At 41.3% G+C, this 11,206-nt stretch overlaps 1 long non-coding RNA gene across 1 annotated transcript; it reads left to right on the top strand.

Moving 5' to 3' along the window:
• Window positions 1-908: 908 nt before the first annotated feature.
• LOC105826340 lies at window positions 909-9,243 on the top strand. The gene is made up of 2 exons (XR_001138307.1): window positions 909-981; window positions 8,718-9,243. It is a non-coding gene; the product is annotated as an uncharacterized LOC105826340 (long non-coding RNA).
• The last annotated feature ends 1,963 nt before the right edge of the window (window positions 9,244-11,206 follow it).

The raw sequence follows: 11,206 nt of genomic DNA, 5'->3' as shown, positions 1-11,206 counted from the left end.
TACCGCTGGTCCTGGCTTCTGGGTCGAGGTAAACAGTCTGGGTTGATCAGGGTCTTATCTCCATCTCCGGCGGACGAGGCCGAAGATCATTTACCAGAGGGCTGCACTTCGGTGACTGCATGCACGGAGAAGCCGCCTGCAAAGGTTCCCCGAAGACCTATCTCCAAGAGCTGTGCTTTTCATGAGACAGCCACGGTATCCGGCTTTACTCCACATTCACCTTTACCTTTCTGCTTCTCCTGAAGAAAGCCCTAGGACAAAAATTGGCAAAAAATTATTAACTGTGATCATTTTTATCTTACACCAACTCATATTTAATGACCACTAAAGAAGATGGGTTCAAAATAACCTCGCATTCTATCTCTCTTTTGAGGTGATTGGCATCTCTTTTTCCATTCAAAATTAGAGAAAATACCACAGCTCAGCAGTGATCTTACTTCGAGGGGCTTGTTGGAACTCCACGCACACACCCCTGACAGATACAACAGGGATTAATGAGCCGTGACCAGAAGTTTGATTTTTCTGTCAGGCGCTGCCATCCGTTTTTAATAAACAGAAGAACAACATAAACTCCATCGCCTGCTCTCCACTGCAGAAACCGAGCGGGCTGCTCCTGGTACCATGTGTGTTGAGCTGAGTTATGATCCTAAATGTCTGACAAATGCTTTTACAAGCCCCTTTGGTCTGCTACTCCGGTGACTGGCTTTGCTCCCCAAGTTCCATTTTTTTTTTTTTTTTACCTCTATTCAACGTGGGCAGCTCAGCACTTTGCCAAGGGAAACCATCAAGTGTAATATCACATTTATAACTAAATGGCTTCAATTTGGTGTCACCGGTGCACTGTCTGTGGTGCAAAACTGCCAAAATACCCACTGTTTTCCCTTTAAGCCATGCTGTGTGCTCTTTTGCAGAAGGCTGTCTCCTGCGAGGACTGGAACTTGAGCCAAGGTACAGCGAGAACTTACAGATGGTAAGGACCAGGTACAGTCGCCGAGCAATGCCTGACATCGCGGCACTCTTCTTCTGTTTTGTCGAAGCTATGTTTAATTTCAATGAAATATCCATCCTTCACAAAAATACTTGCTTCATTCACATTTCCTGAAAAATTGCATTACTCAGAAGCAAAGATGTTTATATGGTAAAAATGATTAGGAAAAAGAATATACTTTTTTTTTCCTTTTCTCTGTTTTTCTTTTTGGTCTTGCAAAACAAAGTATGGTTTATGTGGGACATTTGTTTCTTTAGTCCCTGAGATGGTCGCTGAGAAAGATTGGCTGCCTTAAACCAAGCTGACCACAGGATGTCCCCAGTGCTCCATGAAAATTCTACCAAAGGGGCATTTACCTGGTAATGCAAAACTTTTTTCTTAAAGAAGAAAGGTCAGAGCACATAGATGCGGTTACATCTACAATTTCAAACAAAATCTGGTTCCACAGAGGCAGCCTTAGTGTCATCACGTAAAATCAAGGCAGATCTGAACTGAGGTTGTCCTTGAAGAAGAGTGTGCCACCTACAAGTAAAGCCACTAAACTTAACAGCCCAGAGCTGCTATTTAATTGCCCCTGAAGAGAAGTCACCCTGAGGTGGAGTTAATAACCAATACTAGATCTTTTTTTTTTCACTTTAATTTTCTTTGAAAGCTTCATGCTCAAGCAATGTGGTGACCACTATCTAATGAAATTATATGCTGCGCAAATACTTCCTTGGACTGACATATTTAGAAAATCCCAAAATGAGATTCTAAAAGAGGCGCAAATAGAAACATTTGAAAGGAACACGAATATGCATCTAAACTGAGTTATGACATTTAAATATAGAAACTGGTTAAGTATGTAACCCAATCCTCTCTGGCACAAGGACAGGGGTGACATAGCCATGGAGCAAAAAGCAGCTATGGACACGGTGTTTAAGGGAAGATGCCGAGAGAAGAAGGTGGGACGTGGCAGATGCATCAGTCACTGAACACTTATGCAGGCAAAGTGTGGAACTGCGTTTGTGAAACCTTGCCTCTGTCTCTTCATCAATTGATAGGTTGCGAAGTTCAGTGTTGGGTCAAGTCAGCCAAGGACCAAGGCAGCTTGACAGCTTCCACCTTGGCCTAGGTGAATCTGTATTCAAGCAGATTTCTGTTGTTTTATGTTACCAAAGCTTCATAAGTTGTCAAGAAGTATGTGGCACTTGTAAATTCCACCGATGTTATAATAATCCTCACTTCTGCTCTATTTTAACTTGTCTACGGACTGCAAGAGTTGCTTCTTTCCTGGGGTGCAGGCAGAGAGCCCACACTGCTTCATCTCAGGGAAGGTATGTCCAGGGTCTGGATGGAGCCTGTTTTCCCTTTTTTTTTCTTTTTCTTTTATGTATAGTTGACACAATAATTGTACATATTATTGGGTACAGTATGATGTTTTAATGCATGCATACATTGTATAATGATCAAGTCAGTAATTACCATATCCATCACTTTAAACATTTATCATTTTTTGTAGTGATAACATTCAAAATTTTCTCTTCTACCTATGTTGAAATATACACTACATTGTTATTTGCTACAGTCACCTTACCGTGTAAGACAACTCCAGAACTTACTCTTCCTGCCTAACTATAACTTTTTATCCATTGACTAACCTCTCTCCTTCTCCCTCCCCCTACCTTCCCCAGCCTCTGATCACCACCACTCTACTCTCTACTTCTATGAAACCAACGTTTTTAGATATGAGTAAGATCATGCAGTGTCTGTCTTTCTGAGATTGGCTTATTTACTTAACAATCTCCTCCAGGTTCATCCCTTTTTTCATTTATATATTCATGTATACAAATCTGAGCTTCTGTTATTTTTACATACTTGATGCAAACCATGCTTTTACTGATATGGAGGCTGACATGGGCTGAATTGTGTCTCCCTGTAATTCATATGTTGAATTTCTAACCCCCAGTAACTCAGAATGTGACTGTATTTGGAGACAGGGTCTTTAAAGAGATAATTAAGGTTAAATGAAGTCATTGGGGTGGGCCCTAATCCAATATGACTGGTGTCCACATAAGAAGAGGAGATTAGGGCACAGACACGCACAGAGGGAAGACCATGTGAGGACACAGGGAGAAGACAGTCACCTACCAACCAAGGGAAGAGGCCTCAGAAGGAACCAGCCCTGACCACACCTTGCTCTCTGACTTCCAGCCTCCAGAACTGTGAGAAAATAAATTTCTGTTGTTTAAGCCATCCGGTTTGTGGTACATTGTTATGGCAGCCCTACTTATATAATACTAGTCGTCTGCTCTTTCATTGAACACAGCTCATATCTTAATAATAAAGGCTGACACCAACTGAGAACTTGGTAAGTGCTGTGTATTCTATCACCAGATTTATATATGTCAGTTTACATAATCACTAAGGCAACCTTCCAAGACTGAAATCCCCACTTTTCAGATGAGAAAACAGGTGAAGATCCCGCCCATCAGCCTCCAGGGCTCACATGTGACCTCTAGTGTACCATGTTTCAAGCTGCGGAGAGGGAGGATCACAAAAGGTAGAAAAGAGGGTGTGACCTTTTCTTCATATTCCTCTGTTTTATCCTCTAACTTCTGACACGACATTTTAACCTCCTGTGGGCAAATCTTGAACAGAATACACTTGCCCTAGGAAATATGTTGGTTACCCCAGAGTTAAGGCTGAGGTCCACTTTTTAGTCATGGGGTCACATCTTTTCACTTTTGTAGGGTACATCTATATCCACAGGTGCTTGCCTTCCAAATTACCTGGTACCACCAATTCCCTGTGGATTGTATTAAAGAGGCCAGGCTGGACAGGAGTGAACAGGACACAGTGAACATCTGGTGAATGGAGCCAGGGACTGGGCACTAACTTGGACGTTGGTGAATTCACGATTCACATGGAATCAGAGAGTTCTAGGACTGGACAGTCCTTGTAAACCTTCTGGTCCATTTAATTTCTGGCTCTGTTTCAGCCCTTATCATAGTCTGTACCAATTTAGGGGGGGGTGTGTGTGAGTGGGAGTCTCCCCTCCCCTCCGCTGAAAGGGGGTTCCCCACAGACACAGTGCTCCTGGAGAAGCCCCGTGACCTGCTCCTTCAGCAGCGGTGCACACTGACACCCAGGGGTTTGTCCCTGCGTTTGTGACTCACCAGGGTTTGCAGTTAGTGCCAGACCGGCCGGGAGCTGGCTTGTTTCACAGTCCAGCGTTCTTTCCACTACAACACTCTGCCTCATAGAAATATCTGAATTTATTTTTTAAAAAAGATAAGCCGATGGATAATTATTCTCACCACAAAGGAATTTGCTATGATAAGAAAGCATTCACTGTCTAGGCTGCTTCAGATAGAAAGCTCTCTGGTGGATTAAAAATATAGTGGGCTTTACAGAAATTCAACTGACTACTCTTTAAAACTCACCTATTCTGTAAAGTGAAAAGGCACATAAAAACCCTGAACATACCAAGTGGGTTAAACAATCACATCTTAGGGGTGTTAGTTGTTAGTTAAGGAAAGTGTCATGGCCAGGTGAGGAAGGGCCACTCTGCACTGCTCTTGAGTTCAAGGTGAGCTTTCTGTGCAAGAAGCACTGTGCCAAAATTCTCCATGTGTGTTATGCCGATAAATCCTTATGACAACCTCGTGAGATAAGAACAATGATTACCCCCATTTTATAGACCAGAAAACCGAGGCACTGAGAGTTTAGGTAACCGGCTTGAGGTCAGGTCACTCACTGACCCAAACCACTTTGGGCTTTGCAAGAAAATGGAGATATTAGCTTGAAACCAAATTTGAAATTAAAAAATAAAATACAGCAGCTAGACATTCACTGACTTAAAAATAGAGAAAACATATTGACCTTCTGGTTTTATAACTAATGTACATATCAAGTAAAATATAAAGAAAATCCATATAGTTTTGATAATTGTACAGTATTCAAAACATCCCTTTTTAAGGATTAGGAAAGTATTCAGGTCATTATTTGTTCCACTCAGCAATTTAATTACATGAATATCTTTTTCAAAATGCCCAACTACAATCTCAGAGGATATGAGTGAGTCATGTCTTCTTTGTAATACTATTAATAATAAGCAAAAAGTAAATACAATTTGTTGTTTAAATAGCTTTCCTCTTTTCTTTGGCCACCCGGGTCTTCATGTCATTTAATTAAAATGTTCATTGCTGGTGCGACCATCTCTTGGCAATGGTTTTGGATACCTAGATTTCCTGGTGTGCAAAAGAACAGTCCGTGTGGTTGGATACTGGATTGTGCGGCTGGATGGAGATGGATCCGCATGCAGTCACGTCTGGAAACATTCTCCTTCCTACCTTGTATGTGATAAGAGATTTGATGAGCTTTTAGGGGCTTCTGCCTGCCTTCAGCATCTAGTGTCTTGCTTTCCGTGCTGGATTCACCAACTTAGAGAAAGCAAATGATTTATAAAAATAACAAAGCACGATGCAGGTACCCTACTGGATGTTTGGCAACTTTTTGCAGTTACCTGCTTCTGTGTAGGGTGTTCACTTCCATAACTGAATATTTAAATCTAGAAACCTGCTTGGTTTCCACTCTCGCATCAGGGCGTTCCCCTGGTGGGAGCATCCTGGGGCTGGGGTGGTGTGGGGTGGAGCATGAGCTGGCCAAGGCAGGGACTACTGCCCACCTTTGATGCCTTTTCCAGCACGATGCCCTGACTAATGAGCAGAGGCCACTAATGAAGAGCGAGGCTGGGTCTCTCCTTTCCCAGAAAGTGAGCCCCTTGCCCTCCTGGTCCCTACTAGCCTGCGGGCACCCAGCCTGCCTCCCGAATGGATGACTTCCGGCTCGCCGTGCCCGCTCCCTGCCCCGGTGCCCGTGGTCGTGAATAACCTTGATTTTGTGTGTATTTATTTTATTTTGAATTTCTCCACCCTGGATCTTTCCACCTCCAAACCCCACCCCCTGCTTACTGGCCCCATGTGGTGATGTTTCTTGAAATGTTAGATTCTTTCTTCCTCTATCCGCACCCCCCCTCCAGTTCTGGAAGCATTTTGTTTCTGTACTGCTTTGTGAAGCTGGTGCTGAGTCCAGAGCCTTGGGGCTTTAAAGTTGAATTAATTATTAAACAGGAAGGGAGCAGTACTTTCAGCAGGCGCCAAGTAACTATCCTTAAACTGCAACCTGGCACTGTTTTTCCCACCCTTGTGCTGTGGTTTGCTGAAGGCAACTGGAGATTTTTATTCTAGTTTTAATCAAGCATTTCTGTAAGTTTTCAGGCAGTTAAGATTTGGCAGCAAAGGGCTGGGAAGTCAGTCTTCATCACCTCCCGATCAGTTTGGCAAAAAAAAAAAAAAAAAATTTAAAAAATCAGAAGTACATTCCCAGTTCATAAATCAATATGAAATTGCCCACTTTCAACTGTTCCTGAGAACAGGGTGGGCTTTTCTCTCAAATAAATGTATATTTTGTATTGATTAGTTCCCATTTGTAGAGAATGGTGCTTTTCAAATAAAACCATCAGAACGCTGACTTTGTTGCTTTGCAGTTGTTATAATCATTGCTTTAATTTAGGGGCTATATTGAAGATATCAAACCTGTATTTAAAAGTTTCATGAAGACACACCACATAATTTCCTAATTTTCTGAGTGTAGGCATTGATACTTCTCAGAAATTCACAACTCATTGGAGTTGATGCGCCAGCTTGGCTCAGATACCGGGTATGGGCATTCCAATGAATGCCCATTCTCTTGTGAATGAGACAGTGCCAGTATTTTCTGGAGAAACCCAAGCCCTTAATATAGGTATCAAAATAATAGCCTTAAATGGCAGGGAGAAGCTTTTTGGAGCTCACCATTGATTTTCACCTGGCTTCGGGCGATGGGTGGCTGGCCTTTCCCAGTCTCGGCCGACTGGCTTTCCACAGGAAGCTGATAGGAAGCTGCTCAGCTCCATTAAGTCTCACCCTCTAGCTGAACAGCGGTGCTGGCTGTGGGGTGAGGAGGGAGGAAGAGCTATGTGGGTGCAGCTGGGTGTGTGGGCAGGAGTGTGAAGCAGCCTCAAGAGAAAAGAGAACAAAGATTTGGTTAAAAATTTAGATTCATGCATATAAATTTGGAACAGGGCAAAAAAAGTAAGCCCAATGCACACAACCCTCCCGTACCCCTCCCTGCTGGCTTGTGATGAAGTGTACATGTGAGAACAGCTCAGAACCGAAACACAGTACAGTCATGTCACCCCTAACAGTGTGCTTGGAAGCCTTGCACCACATATACCCTTAGAATTTTTTAAAAATGAGATGCTCTGTGAGCCTTGCAATCCAAATATTATTTTTAAATACTTATTTTCCCTTCAGGAGTAAAAAAAAATATATTCTTGCTAATAATTCTTGATTTTTAAGAATATATAAAATTTTTACCACATATATATTATCTGCATTTTGACTGTAATTTCCATCGGTCAATAGGTTTAATTACAATAAGCCAATAAATTTACTTATAATAAGTAAAAAAGTATGGTCCACTGGTTTATTGAAAAGATGAGTTAGAAGAAACCAGATTAATTTACACTTCTAAGCATATCACAAAGCTCAAAATTTTAATCACCCTTCGTATAATTTCCCTGAATTGCCACCTTTTCCAGGGACCAATCCTTTCTCAATAAATCACCCTCTGACCTTGGCGTTGACATTGTTGTGGGGCTCCTACTCTCAGGATGTCAAATTTGATCATATTATTTAGGTTTCTGTAACGGCCACACTGGAATCATTATGTTTCTAACCACAGTAAATAATTTAAGACCAAGATTTCAAAGATGTATTCCTCATCAACCAATATTTGGAAAATATATTTATTAAATGCACAACTTGTGTACAAATCCTATCTGTTCTTTATGTCCCATTTTCTTTCCAGAAAGTTTATTCCAAGCTGGTTTTAAAATTAAACGATATGATTTCTGGTCTTTGACTGTGACTTTTTATTTGGAGATGGGTTGATACTCTCATTTCTCACCCAGAGAGTTTTAAAAATTTTTAAAAATAGTTTATCTAAAATAACCTCTCAGGCCTTCTATGTTTAGATATTAGAGCACACTTGAAAAGCACTTTCACTTAGTTGGAAATGAAAACTAGTCAACAATAATACCAACCCTCTAAACAAAAAAACAAAAAGAGTATGGAGATTACCAAATGGGCACACACTGCTTTTGAAATACCTTTTTCTTTCCCTACATTTAAGGAAAACTCTAAAATATTGTTTGCATCATGTGTACTAACCTATGGTTTCCTGTGAACTTTCTTCTCTGCTAAAAAAGAAAGAACTAAGAAATGTGTTTCTGTCTGATTTGTGTCACATATGTTCCAAAAAAATAACGAGGTATTCCTTTCGTTACGAGGAATATTTACGTAGTAAGTTGTCCCTGAGCAGTTGTCACCATTCCTTACACAATACTCCCAACTGCTAATGCCAGGCGGCGAGGGCCTCTCCGCCATGTGAACAGCTCCGATTCTGATTCGGGGTGACCCCAGCGCCTGCCGAGACATCGGCCATCTCTGCAGGTGTATGGGCTGCAGCCCTAGGCTAGACTGTCTCTGCTTCCCCAAAGGTCTCAGAGCCCTTCTGCAGCCCAGATGGTTCCAATTTGAGGCCTACACTCAGTGCTGGAGCTGTATTGAGTTTCTTCCCTGAAACCAACAAAACCTGCTTCAGCATTTTGCTTGGATTAAAATATTTGTCCCTTTTTTCACAGGGCAGAAGGAGGACTCCTGAAGCCTCCGAAGGAAGGAAATCATTACAGGGCCCTACAGAAGTAGGTCATGTGCTACAGCTGCTCATAGTTTAAGAGGAAGAAACATGGGACCTCAAACCTGGAACACGACTCTTTCAAAATGCTTGTGAGCAACCCAAGAAAAACATCCTCCCGAGGCTTATCTAATAACCATGATCTATAATCGTCTCAATGTGTGCTCATGTTTCCTTAGGAGTTTGCACCTACTTCCCAGAGCTAACGAGATGCTGAAACAGTACACACAAAAAATGTAACGAAGGAGATTTAATAGTTTGTGTTAAAGTTAATATGGTCTATTAGGAGCTGTCATTTTTATAAACAATGAAGATATGTTACCCTCTTCTTGGGTGTAAAGTCATTCCATGCAGGACCTGTAAACATTCGGTAATGATCTGTAGAACATGCATGAATGACAATTAAAGCACCACTTGAAAAGTCTGTTTTTCTCACATATTTGGTTTCTTGCTAAATAAACTCGTAAAGATCATACATGTGTAAGCATATGCTTACATTATAAAAATAATGTTTGTGCATTTCATTAAGAAAATCAAAAACCAGATTTATCTTCTAAGTGTTTTTGGTTTCCATAGGCTTGAGAAATATTAGAAGTGATTAGTTAAATTAGGAGCATAGCTTCTATTTTTTAGCTTATACCATAATAATAAAACAACCACTTTTTATGGTAGTTTAAGAAGACATAAAATTAATAGTTCACCATGTCATGAAAGGCATGATTTCAACCTTTAACAGCTTTAAATAAAAAAGTTTCTATAAAATCTCTCTATCCATTACAAAAATAGTACATTCTTCAATGACTCAGAGTTTTGTTTTGAAATTTAGTGTTTTAACTGTAGCAGAGACAAGATTTTAGAAGTTGTATACTTTCTGAGACTCACTGAATATGTTTGAGAAAATGAAATCTGATTGACTTTCTCTGACTTTGTAAATAGAATTTGCTTTTTTGCTTTCTCCTTTTTTTTTTTTTTTTTTAAGACAAATGATTCCTTTTCATAGGTTTTAGGTTTGGCAGACTACGATGAAAAATTCTTACAACCCCCTAACATTTTCTTCTGCCTACAGAGGGGACGGAAGGGAGAAGGGGAAAGAAAGGAAAGGTCCAGATTAAAATTATTCTAGTTATTCACATAGACTTGAAAGCTCCAGTGACGAGTTTTGAGAAGTAGCCTCAGGCAGAACTTGCTATCAAAGAAGGCCAGGAACAAAAAACATTTAAAAGCAGATTACAAATCCCTTCTAACAAAGCAAAATCAAATCACTGATCGATAGGTGCAGCTGGGTTTAAATTGTTTCCTTAAAAAGGCTTTAAAAACTTTTTTGAGTGATAGGCTGGAGGTTGAACCTTTCATGCTTTGGAGCAAACTCCTTCTGGAAAAGTCTTTCCCATCTCTTCCTGGGAGGCCTCTCTTGAGATGAGCTGGAGTTTCTCTCTTCTCACTTAACAGGGGCCTCTGGCTGGAAAAGGCTGGCAACACGGTTTCCAGGAAAGAAAAAGACATTCTTTGATCTGCGTCGAGCTCCCTAAGATATTTTAGCTACTAGTCCCAACAGCATAGCTGGATTCCCCAGGGTCCTCTATGAATTATCTGTGCAATGCCCAAACTGGGGTGCTGTAAGACCAACTTGGAGGTTAAAGAAACTCTCCAACAAAGAAAGGCCCCAGACTCTAGGTCACGTAAGCCACAAAAATGCACTGGGTGGATTGTGGCTCGCTGTCTAGATCAAGGCCATGTGGAGGATGTCGAAGTGTACCTCCCAGCATCAGACGTAACTCAGATGCCCGGCTCTTTTAGGGACTGATTTCAAACAGGACTTTTAAGAACAAGGGGAGAGAGAAAAGAAAGAAAACCAATGAGCAAGTAGTGTTCAATTTATTCACATATGTTCCAAATGGCACAGAGATAAGCACAAAGGGTTCTGGCACATTTTTTAATGATTTTATTATCACCAGACAAGAATTGAAAGATCGTCCAGATGCTATTGGGAAGACAGGAAAAGATTTAAAATAATAATAATAATAATAATAATACCACGAATGGTTCCCTGCTCCTATAAACAGCCAAGGCTGACCAATGAGATTTTTGAAGTTAGGCCTATTTGCAACCCAGTTGATTAAAAAAAGAAAGGTTGAGATGATGTAGGAAAAAAGAAAACTTTTAGAAAAAATTGATCTTGGTCTGGCTCTCTCCTACTCCCCATGAGCTTTGCTTGACTGGGGTGGATTGTCATTGCAGTGGACGATTAAGTGGGTGAAGGGAGGTTTACATTCACGCAAACCTCAGGCGGAGCAGTGGCTCCCCTGCGCCCTCCTCAGGCAGCCTGTGTAGCGCACACAGCACGCGTGGAGAATGGGGATCATTCCCGTGCCCGGAGCCAGCGCTGGGTCACAAATCTGCCCCTTCCCTGCTCTTTCTGCACCCTCGCAAATGCCC

Source organism: Propithecus coquereli, unplaced genomic scaffold, assembly GCF_000956105.1.
Source record: "Propithecus coquereli isolate 6110/MARCELLA unplaced genomic scaffold, Pcoq_1.0 Scaffold88, whole genome shotgun sequence".
Lineage (NCBI taxonomy): Eukaryota > Metazoa > Chordata > Mammalia > Primates > Indriidae > Propithecus > Propithecus coquereli.
This window is presented reverse-complemented; position numbering and strand designations above follow the sequence as displayed.